The following is a 12,834-nucleotide window of genomic DNA, read 5'->3' as shown; positions in this document are numbered from 1 at the left end:
ATTAAAATGAAGTCATAATAAAACTAAACGTTTAACTGATAATGGAAAAGTGGTTAGTGCTGACGATTAATTGAAGACATTTCTTGTGGTCGAGCCGAGCTCTCACCTGGTTTCAACTTGATCTTGTTGTTAGAAGTCCATCTTCTGTCTGTGTGGAGAAAAATGGTGCGTGTTAAAAAATCAGCCTTCATCAGTTGTGCCAAAAGTGCAGCAAGACAACCTTCCCTGGAAAAAGGGACATTTTTTTTAACTTTAACGTAGACAGTCACAAATTACATTGTTTTCACATGTCTTCATTCCTAGACCAAATACTAGTGACTAGTGAGTGCTTTATTCTAAGATTCTTAAATGTACTTTGTAGGTGGAACATCTGGTGGCGGGGCCAGTGTGGTGGTGGTGCTCGACACGGAGGCGGAGGGCAGTTCATCAGGGGAGGAGGCAGCGGCGGCGGCTGTGAGAGTTGAGACGGTGGTGGCGGCCAGAGGTAAGCTCTTATATATTCCTTACTTATTGAGATTGAAGACTAGCTGGGAAGGCAAGAATATGAGATGCATGGCTGGGTGAATGATGAAGCAATGATGGGTGGAAGGACAACAGCCTGGGTGGGTGACACAGAAACTGTATGTGTCCATATACCTGGATCATGCTACTATCTGACTCTTAGATAGCATATGTGTATCTAGAGCAGGGGTACTCATAGTACGGCCCGCGGGCCGGTGGTGGCCCGGCAAGCCTTCCTTGGCGGTGCGCAGACCTTGCAGACAATCACTGCTCCCCCGGCCCCCACAGAGCAGAGGCTTTTTTGTATTTCACCTGTTAGCGCCCCTGCATCTCCACTCTGACAATCACTGCTCCCCCGGCCCCCACAGAGCAGAGTGGAGATGCAAGGCCACAAAGAGGTGAAATAGAACAAAGCCTCTGCTCTGTGGGGCCGGGCAAGCAGTGATTGTCAGGGTGGAGAAGCAGGGGCGCTAAAACAAACAAAGCCTCAATAATATGTTAATGGTCTTTTAAAGACCTGTTAAGTACTTTGGTGTTGTTGTCTGTGTGTGCGCGTTGAGGAAGCGGTCTCAACCCGGGCTGAAGGCTGACACAGATAGACACACACACAGTGAGATGACAGAGGGAGAGGGAGGGCAGGAGGGAGAGAGAGATGGAGGGAGGGCAGGAGGGACAGCAGGAGGGAGAGAGATGTATGTAAATGCTGGGTCTGGTGGCTCAGTGGATGAGGGCATCTGCTGCAGGGACCTGTGTGCAACCTCATGGTCACAAGTTATCGTTTTGCTTTAGCCCCGCCCCCTCTGACTCCGCCCCCACCAGTGCGGCCCTCGGCCCCAAACTACACTGTAAATGTAGCCCCTGAGAGAAAGTTTGTGAGTACCCATGATCTAGAGAGAGTAGATGGTCAGTGGATGAACTAAGTGTAACTTTGAAGAGCATGTAACACTGCACCCGCACGTCCGTTCCAGTGTAGGAAAGGCAAGGAAAAGAACTTTTAATTTTGTCCAAATACTACCATAAATAGTAGCAGTAGTTTGTATTGCAAGCACTGCATAGATCCGGTTATTATGGTGGCCACTCCCTACCTCTCTTAATAAGTTTAGTAGTACTCAGTCATTCATGTGTGGATGTATCACTGCCTGTCACTCAATAAAAAGCAAAGCACCTAAAGTCATCCCATATATAAGCAAAAACATCCCATGTGAAGTGATAGATAATCAGATTATTTATCTTCTTCAATTTTCCATTTCTAGTACTCATTTCCACTGTAGGGTGAAAGTTAAATTAATTAAGCAGTAGCCCTTGAGTTGTAACAGAGTATTCTCAGTGCCACCCGTAATAGAAAAGTAAGAGATTCACCACCTGCATGTACTGGACGGGTACAGTAACGCAACGGCAACGCAAGTCTAGGTCACTCCTCATGGCGTGCGTCTCTTTTTCTCGGGTGCAAGTTTACCGCGCTGGCATTATGCCGGCTTGCAGAAAATAACGTACCAATTTTCCAAAACAAGAGACAAGAAGAAGAATAAGACTGGTGTACTTTCATAGTCGACTCCAATGGAAGTCCACAGTGCTCATAGAATTTGTTCCTTAAACTCCCACTAATGTTAGAGCAAGGATGAAGAAGTGTGAGGTTAGATAGATACTGGCCTCAATAGTTATGTAATGCGCTTGCAAGTTGCTAGTTGTACTGCAGCACACATTTCTGCTGAATGATTGAGTTAATCTTAAAGAGCATTGGTTACAGACTATGTCTTTCTTTCTTCATATAGGTTCTCCTTCCAAACGAACAAGGAGGAAGGAGCTGGCTAGAGCGGCCCGGCAACGGAGAATCGAGGCCACTGTTGCGGAATATCGGCGGCTGGTGGCCCTGGAGGACGAGGAAAGTGTGCGGTCGACAACAACGACAACGTCGTCTGCATCGGCCTCCGTGGCCCCACCGGCTGCCACCCAGCACAGTGGTCCACCGAGACTGAGCCGGGCTGCCAAAGGCAAACGCCACCGCCGAGCAGCAAGGCCAACAGCTGCTTCTCACAGGCCTTGCACCTGCAAGGCAGTGAAGGCACGCCTGCGCCGCACTACCCTGATGGTGTCCCGCCTTCAGCAGGAGCTCGCCTTGCTCCGCGAGGAGCATGATGCCCTGGCCCAAAAAGTTAACAGCATCCACCCATAGTGTCCCTTGCCCCTTTTTTAGAGACTTTTGGGGGGTGGGAATTGGGAGTTGGGTTTTTGGGGACTTTTGAAGGACAATCGTTGGGGTTAGGGAGGGTCTTGCGGGAGATTATTTTGTTAGGGATATAAATATACTTTTTCAAACTTTATCTGAGCATACCTGTTTTTTACTGCTTGCCTGGTGGGTGGGGGTTTAACGTTGACTGTTTTCCTGAAAGTTTAGTTCCATTTTCTTCCTTTAAGTGTAAATGCCCAAATGTTTTCAACACTAAGTGCCTCTCACAGACTAAGTGAAGTGAATCCAAGAGTCCTAGGACTTTAGTAGTACTACCTTCAGTCTCTCGTCTCTCGTACTAATACTCCATTATACCCCCAAACCACCAAACGCTTATCTTACCTGTAATTTGTGTTTGAAAGTAGGGCTAGGCCCAGGGCTGGCTCCACGGGAAACACCGAATAACGTTGGCAATCTTGGTCGGATAAAATTTCCTCATAGCGGTGGTACTAGTGGTGTGACACAGTGGCAGTTGCATGCCTATGAAAAAAAAGAAAATGAAATCTGGTTTGTCCTCCTGAGCAATTCAACGGTACAACTGAGAATATAGCAGGTGACAGAAGTACAGTAGAGCAGTGCCACATTGTAGCCTAACAAATGGTAAAGTATAACTACTAATTCGGTTGAAGTTCTTTCACATTAGCAATGGTTCTTTGTCAAGCAGAGTAAGAATATATCATCGACAACTGTGGAAAGAAAGAATGCGACAGTACAGGGCCTGTGTGGAATTATTGATAACTATATTCAACATAAGGTCTCTGTAGCCAGATACCCGAGAGCCTTGCTGGTCACTATAAATCCATTCACAACAACACTCAATGGGGTTGGTCTGGAAGGTGTCACGTTTACTCCCCGTGATCCAGTCGATGCAAATATGGTTCCACCTCCAAATGTCACCAACACCCAGAAGTGTAAACACAGGGTGTTCGAGGCATTAGGCGAGGGAGAAAAATAACAAACTAAAATAAAAAATGTGGGATGGGTAAAGGTAGGGTCAGCAGGGAAAGGATACCTGTAAGAGAAGACAAGACAGGCATCAGTGAAGTGATGTCCTAACATACAAGGGTACTCTCATATAGTCTCACTAAATAGTCTGCAAGTCTCCCGCCTACTCATGGGAAATGTAGTTTCATAGTACGGTAGGCGCTTAGGGGCTGCGTAACCTGACAGAAGGTATAGTAGATAGAAAAGGAGAAATTGCTTTTTTTCTAGGTGTCCCCTCACTCACCAGGGTTGCCCCTTGGTGACATGCTTCATCATTGGGGCCATCCCAGTCCTCTACGGCCTGGGGCGTGCTGCGACTTGCGAATTACGTAGGAGCACTTACAAATGACTATGTGTGGTGCAGATAGTGGAGTGGACTAAGTGATGTGTTAAGGGATCAATGTAGAAGCCGAGAGAGAGCAAAGAAATGCAGTCACAGTCAGAGAAAAAGGCAAGGGATACTGTATCTATGTGGTTGTAGTGGTCCTGTTGGAAGTGGTAAGTAAGTTGCCCGCAGAAAAAAAATCCTCCTATTAGCGGCACTCCTCCATTGCAGCCGACGCTTCGTCCACCGATGTTGGTCACCAGAAGACACCCTGTCCACTGCCTGCCTGATGCTGAATTGTGGCTCGCTACTGTGAAGCCTGACTCCATCCTTTTTTCCCCATTGCAGAGACTGAAACCCGGCCTGTAATTATTCAACGAAAAACAGGAAGTGATATAATATTACAACACCACTGATAAATAAATATAAGGTATGTAGGCTGTGGAGTGCAAAAAGTCACAATTTGTTTTTCCTAGTAGACAGACAGTACAATGTTTTTGAAAGTGCGTACTCTGAGTCACCTTTTCAAGGATAAATAAGTATGGGCAAATTAATGTAGCGGATCTTGCCCCTCAAGCTAGGTGTACTGTAAACTGTGTTTTAGAACAAAAATAGATCTTCCTAGCAGTGCTCCCACCCAAAAAACGAGGCCTAGCAGAAAACTGGAGACAAAACTTACTTTGAAAGTAAAAGTAGGCCGAAGTACCCTAATTACCCATTACCCCCCGTGGATTGCATTCAAACCACTTGCAAGCAACCAAGCAAAAGTAGCCATAGCCAGCATCGCTCCAAGACTCGAAATCCCCCCCACTCAAACACATGCAATAGAAATACTGCTAACCCTAACGAACCCTAAGTTAAGAATAGTGGCAAAGGCTTTCTTTAACTATGCCAAATCCCCCCTTTCCCACCATGGATTTTCTTCAAATGACTTGCAACCAAAATTACACATTCTCACGAGTGCTCTAAGACCCCAGAACTCAGTTTGAAAAATCTAGAACACCCCGATACACATGCAATCCTGCTGCTAGGGCTAACCCTAACGAACCCTAAGTTACAAAAAGTGCCAAAACTAAAGGCTTTTCCGCGCGGATTTTGTCCCAACCACTTCTACCCGGTATTAGACCTTCCCAGGAATGCCCCAAGACCCGGCAACCCACCCGCCAAGAAGCATAACACCCCCAAACAGGCCAAAAGCAAAATCTCATACTTGCAATATTTCTGGGCCTTCGGTCCAAACGCGCTGTGTAGCTAGGCCATAAGTCGGGGTTGGCACGACGGATTTCCTGAAAAGCAAATGCAATCAAGATTAGAGTGTCCCAGCAGTGCTCCCAGACCACGAAACTCACCCAGAAACACCAGGAAGCCCCCCAAACAGGCCCCCGAAAACGCTACATAGAGCAAAATGTCAGAAATAGCCCAAAAAAAAATCGGCCTGGATTTAGTCCCAACCACTTCTACCCGGTATTAGACCTTCCCAGGAATGCCCCAAGACCCGGCAACCCACCCGCCAAGAAGTATAACACCCCCAAACAGGCCAAAAGCAAACTCTCATACTTGCAATATTTCTGGGCCTTCGGTCCAAACGCGCTGCGTAGCTGGGCCATAAGTCGGGGTTGGCACGACGGATTTCCTGAAAAGCAAATGCAATCAAGATTAGAGTGTCCCAGCAGTGCTCCCAGACCACGAAACTCACCCAGAAACACCAGGAAGCCCCCCAAACAGGCCCCCGAAAACGCTACATAGAGCAAAATGTCAGAAATAGCCCAAAAAAAAATCGGCCTGGATTTAGTCCCAACCACTTCTACCCGGTATTAGACCTTCCCAGGAATGCCCCAAGACCCGGCAACCCACCCGCCAAGAAGTATAACACCCCCAAACAGGCCAAAAGCAAACTCTCATACTTGCAATATTTCTGGGCCTTCGGTCCAAACGCGCTGCGTAGCTGGGCCATAAGTCGGGGTTGGCACGACGGATTTCCTGAAAAGCAAATGCAATCAAGATTAGAGTGTCCCAGCAATGCTCCCAGACCACGAAACTCACCCACAAACAGACGGAACCCCCCCTAAGAGCACCTCAAAGGCAAGCAAGTCATCAAAAACACAAAAAATTTTCCGCCTGGGATTTGGTCCAAAACACTTTTATCCGGTATTAGAGCTTCCCAGCAATGGCCCCAGAGCCGTCAACCCAGGAGAAAACGAGTAGAAGACCCCCAAACAGCCAAAGAGCAAAAGTACAAAAATGGGGACTTAGTCAATTTTTCACAAATTTCCCAAATCACTCCGCGCGCTCTCTGCAGCTAGGCCCTAAGTCCCCTCTGCCACCATGGATTTGCTTCAAACCTCTTGCAAAGTAAAGTAGATATAGCCAGCAGTGCTCCCAGACCACGAAACTCACCCAGAAACACCAGGAAGCCCCCCAAACAGGCCCCCGAAAACGCTACATAGAGCAAAATGTCAGAAATAGCCCAAAAAAAAATCGGCCTGGATTTAGTCCCAACCACTTCTACCCGGTATTAGACCTTCCCAGGAATGCCCCAAGACCCGGCAACCCACCCGCCAAGAAGCATAACACCCCCAAACAGGCCAAAAGCAAAATCTCATACTTGCAATATTTCTGGGCCTTCGGTCCAAACGCGCTGCGTAGCTAGGCCATAAGTCGGGGTTGGCACGACGGATTTCCTGAAAAGCAAATGCAATCAAGATTAGAGTGTCCCAGCAGTGCTCCCAGACCACGAAACTCACCCAGAAACACCAGGAAGCCCCCCAAACAGGCCCCCGAAAACGCTACATAGAGCAAAATGTCAGAAATAGCCCAAAAAAAAATCGGCCTGGATTTAGTCCCAACCACTTCTACCTGGTATTAGACCTTCCCAGGAATGCCCCAAGACCCGGCAACCCACCCGCCAAGAAGTATAACACCCCCAAACAGGCCAAAAGCAAACTCTCATACTTGCAATATTTCTGGGCCTTCGGTCCAAACGCGCTGCGTAGCTGGGCCATAAGTCGGGGTTGGCACGACGGATTTCCTGAAAAGCAAATGCAATCAAGATTAGAGTGTCCCAGCAGTGCTCCCAGACCACGAAACTCACCCAGAAACACCAGGAAGCCCCCCAAACAGGCCCCCGAAAACGCTACATAGAGCAAAATGTCAGAAATAGCCCAAAAAAAAATCGGCCTGGATTTAGTCCCAACCACTTCTACCCGGTATTAGACCTTCCCAGGAATGCCCCAAGACCCGGCAACCCACCCGCCAAGAAGTATAACACCCCCAAACAGGCCAAAAGCAAACTCTCATACTTGCAATATTTCTGGGCCTTCGGTCCAAACGCGCTGCGTAGCTGGGCCATAAGTCGGGGTTGACACGACGGATTTCCTGAAAAGCAAATGCAATCAAGATTAGAGTGTCCCAGCAATGCTCTCAGACCATGAAACTCACCCACAAACAGACGGAAGTGGAACCCCCCCTAAGAGCACCTCAAAGGCAAGCAAGTCATCAAAAACACAAAAAAATTTCCGCCTCGGATTTGGCACAAACCACTTTTAGTGCTTCCCAGCAATGGCCCCAGACCCGTCAACTCACCTGCAAAGAGGTAGAACAACACCCCCACAAGTGCTGAGTCTTTCTTCATTGGGCGTAAACCAGCCCTCTGCTTTGATGGAAATAGGAGTCTGGAGGAGGAGGATAGAGGAGCATGTTCTTCTGAACTTGTGAACCTGAGGAATGCAGACTGCGGCACCTTCAAATAAATTAGCAAACAAGTGAAGACAGTTCTGCTGATGGGCTTGTCTTTGTGATTATCTGATTAAAGTTTGAATTATATTAACTGTGCACAACAAAGAAAGACAGACACACAGGAATAAAAGTGAATAAGGATGAAAAAGAAAGTTATTGATTCGTTGTCTCATTTTCAGGGCTCGAAGTCGGAATCACGGTCCAGGAATAAGAATAAGGCTTCGTCATCATACTCTGCGAATTCAGCCCGGGTGAGGTCAGTGCCACCTGACAGAGTAGAAATTCCCTCATCTATGGTGCTGGCCACCTCCTCTTCATCCGGCACGCTCTCTCGTACTCTTATATCTGGTGGTATGAGGTGCTGATTCATCTTGATCATTGTTAACCTCTCCACATTTTTGGGCGAGAGGCGGCTCCGTTTGGGAGTTACAATCCCACCAGCCGCACTGAAAACCCGTTCAGAAGACACACTTGCGAGTGGGCAAGACAAGTAGTTTAAAGCCAGGTTGGTGAGCTGTGGCCACAATTCTTTTTTCCCATGCCAATACGCCAATGGGTCAGAATTAACATAGACCTCTGTGGAGTCATTCAGATAGTCCTTCACCATCGACTCAAGGTCCTCCTCCAAGGTTCCTCCACTTTGCGTAGCTCTTGCTGTGCCTCTGGCCTTTTGAGAACCAAACCCACGCAGAGCTAGCCAATCCTCTTCAGCCTCCAATGTTTCTGCTGTCTTTCGTGCAGATGATGCGGTTGCCGGTGTCTTTAACGGCTGAGAGGTCACTTGTGCCACAGCCACAGGTGCAGAAGTGGATTGTTTTGACTGGGGATGGCCTGCTGATGTACTGCCATTTCCTTCAATTTCCAGCCGTTCTGTTTCAAACTTCTTGGCTGACAAGGCTAGCCAACGTTTGTACTTTGTAACATCTTCATCAGCAAAAGGAAAGAATGCTCTGCCTGCCAGCGCCTTTTTGTAGCGTGGATCCAGAATAGTAGCACAAATGTAATGCTGTTCTGAGTGGATCTTTTGAAGACGTTCATCACCTTGTAGGAGCTCTAATAATTTCTCAGCCAGAAGCAAAGAGTCTTTCTTTTTGTCATCTTTTCGAAACACAGAACACACCTCCTTCAGTTGGTCCTCCAGCATGTACAACAATGGGATAGCTTTTCCCAAATTAGAGTCCTCCTTGCTGACTGCACGTGTGAAGACCTCAAAAGGACGAAGCATGCGTGTTAGGCTTTCAACTATGTTCCATTGCGGCCCACCCATCCTCAGCTCCTCTATACCCTCTTTCAAGAAATATTGATCGAGTTGCGTATACTGCTCATACAGACGCTCAAGCATGTAGAAGGTTGAGTTCCAACGTGTTACCACCTCCTGGATGAGTGCTTTCACTGGCATTTGACTTTGATATAGCATGCTCCTCAGCTGCTTGCGGGCCTTAAAAGAATGCCTGAAATGCTTGCAAATTTTTCGGCAGTTCTCCAATACACTGTACGCTGCACTGCGTTTATTACCCAAGAATTTTTGGACAACCAGGTTTATACAGTGCGCCAAACACGGCACTCTGAAATAGTAACCGTCCCTCATGGCCTTAACTATATTGGAGCCATTGTCTGTGGAAACATAACCAACCTTGCGTTTTAGTGGGGACAGACAGTTAAGGACCTTTGTGTTAAAGACATCCAAAATGTTTTCTGCTGTGTGACGTTTCTCCAAACCAAACATGGCTAGTGTTGCATGTTTCCGAGCACCTTTAAAAACAATGTTAGTGTCAACACCTGAGTTTAGCTTTGCTTTAGCCCCTGAAAAAGAGACCCAGTGTGCAGTGATGCACATGTAATCAGCGCCTGCGCCACTGGTCCACATGTCTGTTGTCAGATGTATAGTGTGAACAGCACTCTTCTGCAAAGCTGCCCCAATCACCTTCAGAACATCTTCATGTAGTGCTGGAACCGCAACTCGGGCAAAATAGAACCGGCTAGGAACCTTCCATTTAGGGCAGAGCGCTGTCACTAATTCTAGAAAACCAACCCCTTCTACAAAAGAAAAAGGGAGAAGGTCCAGAGCTAGCATTTTAGCCAGCTTAGTGTTATACAGACGGGTCATTGGGTGGTTGCGTTCATATTGCGCTTCTGTAAACAACATCTTTTTAATGTTGCCCTGGACCAATGATTTACGGGATGATGATGATCTCTTCGACCCAGTTACGCTCGCTGATGAACTTTTCCGCATTGATGTCTCACTCTCTCCCACACTCTTAGTGTGGCTCCCATGGGGTGTGCTGCTGACATGGGAACTGGGTGTAAGTGAAGTGTTTGAATCGTCTTCTACCTCCTCGTCATCAGCAGATGACAAATCAACGTTTTCATTACGTGCAATTCCGGCTTTCTTGACCGCCTCTAGGTGCGGAAACCATTCGACAGGGTGCCTTCTCTCAAGATGACCTCTCTGGCCTCCGGTACCATAGTTAGAACCAAGCTTACCACGACTAAATCGAAGCTTACAAAGGCTACAAATGGCTACGTTTTCCTTTTTTGGGCAAACACTAAAGAAGTCCCAAACTGGAGACTTGAAATGTCTTCGGGGGCCGGAGGAGGCGGCGATACTGGTGGTGGTGGTCCTGCTGCTAATGACAGATGAAGTGGAGGATGTGGATTGCCGAACTTCAGTACGTTTTGCACTTTCACCACCACGAATTGAGGTCGAGGACGAGGTGGGTACCTTCTTGCGAGGAAGAAATATGGAAGCGGTAGGTTTTGGTGTACTACTTAACTCCAAATCTAATGATTCCATTTCCATTGCCTCCTCGCCGACATCATCATCACGCTCAGCAGCTTCTCGGGATAGGGTCAAAATGTCTCTTTGCTGCATGCCCGGTGGGGCTGCAGTGACCTTTGTGATGACTGGATCGTCGTCATCGTGAGAGGCTTCATCACCAGCAGTATCTGTCACTTCTTGTTGAGCCTCATCACACTCCATAGGTTTGAGTTTTTGGACGACCTTCCTTTTACGCTTAGGTACCGGTGGCAGATCATGGTGTGCCTCTGCCTCACTGTCAGACCGCAGTTGTCGTGGTTCCCAAGACAGATCACTTGCACCAGAACGAGGTGGGCTTGAAGAAGATGTAGACACCCCCCTTGATCTTTTCCTTGATAGGGATGTGGAAGACAATGAATGATCATCAGGAGGAGTGGCTTCCAATGATACCTCAGCTTCATTGTCGATTTCCAAATGTGCCCCTACTTCGGGAGGAACAACTATTGTGGGCACTTGTGAACGTCCATGCACCTTTGCTTGCGCATCTCCTTTTGCTGCCTCTCCTTCCACATGTACTTGGGCGTGTACTTGCACATGGTGTTGTTGTTGCGGCTGTGGTTGTTCAACACTTGTCAGATGAGTTACAACAACCTGTGTTGATTCAGGGACATTGCTGCTACTTTCTTGCGATGAGCCAACATCACTGGTCGATGGTGATTGGAGAAGTACACTGACTGCCTCTGAAGCACTCAAGGGCTTTGACTTAAGTTGGCGTGGTGGTGGAGGCACTGAACCCAATGGAGCAGGGGTGCTGCTCTCAGGTTGGTCCCCAGCAGATCCTGCTGCTGCAGGCGTACTTTTTTTTTTGCTCCCAAAAAAAGTGGCGGGTGGCACACCAGCCTCCTTGGTAACTTGCTTCTTCTGCTCCTTACTAGCAACTTTCTTGCTAGAGGAGCTACGGAGAACTTTCTTTGGGGCCATCTTCTTCAGAGCAGGTCAGACAGCAGGCCGCAGTTGCACGAATTGTAGAGTTGTCTGAGGCCAGACGTGACGTCGCGTGACGTTATGCTGCACACACACACCGCTGCAGGACTTCTTCCTGGCACTGGTGGTTCTCTTGAGTCTTGTGCACCTAAAAAAAATGGAAGACAGAGGAACATCAGTTCAGTTATAGAGCACAAAAAATCGAAAAACACTGCAAAATCAGCACAATCCCAATTCATCTATGGCCTCCATGATGTTTAAATTCAAGACAACCCACAGAAATACTAGGCCCATGCAAGACTCACTACCCCTGGCATAAATAAAGGTTGAAAAGTAGGCAAAATGGTTGGAGGCCTAACAACAAAGCCTGCATTCAAAATGGCCACTTGCCTGCCAGCACATGGCCAGTGCCTGTAGCTGCACTCAAAATGGCCACCAGCCACATGGCATGTCCCTCCCCATGAACACCCCCAAAAATCGAAAAACACTGCAAAATCAGCACAATCCTATTCCATCCATGGCCTCCATGATGTTTAAATTCAAGACAGCCCACAGAAAGACTAGGCCCATGCTAGACTCAAATACCCCTGGTGAAAAGGCCCCAACAACAGGTCAAAAATCGAAAAACACAAAATTTTACAAAAAAAAAAAATCGAAAAACACAGAAAAATCAGCACAATCCCAATTCATCTATGGCCTCCATGATGTTTAAATTCAAGACAACCCACAGAAATACTAGGCCCATGCAAGACTCACTACCCCTGGCATAAATAAAGGTTGAAAAGTAGGCAAAATGGTTGGAGGCCTAACAACAAAGCCTGCATTCAAAATGGCCACTTGCCTGCCAGCACATGGCAAGTGCCTGTAGCTGCACTCAAAATGGCCACCAGCCACATGGCATGTCCCTCCCCATGAACACCCCCAAAAATCGAAAAACACTGCAAAATCAGCACAATCCCATTCCATCCATGGCCTCCATGATGTTTAAATTCAAGACAACCCACAGAAATACTAGGCCCATGCAAGACTCACTACCCCTGGCATAAATAAAGGTTGAAAAGTAGGCAAAATGGTTGGAGGCCTAACAACAAAGCCTGCATTCAAAATGGCCACTTGCCTGCCAGCACATGGCCAGTGCCTGTAGCTGCACTCAAAATGGCCACCAGCCACATGGCATGTCCCTCCCCATGAACACCCCCAAAAATCGAAAAACACTGCAAAATCAGCACAATCCCATTCCATCCATGATGTTTAAATTCAAGACAGCCCACAGAAAGACTAGGCCCCATGCACCACTCACTACCCCTGGTCAAGGCCCCA

This window comes from Lissotriton vulgaris, chromosome 12, assembly GCF_964263255.1.
Source record: "Lissotriton vulgaris chromosome 12, aLisVul1.2, whole genome shotgun sequence".
Classification (NCBI taxonomy): Eukaryota; Metazoa; Chordata; class Amphibia; order Caudata; family Salamandridae; genus Lissotriton; species Lissotriton vulgaris.
This window is presented reverse-complemented; position numbering follows the sequence as displayed.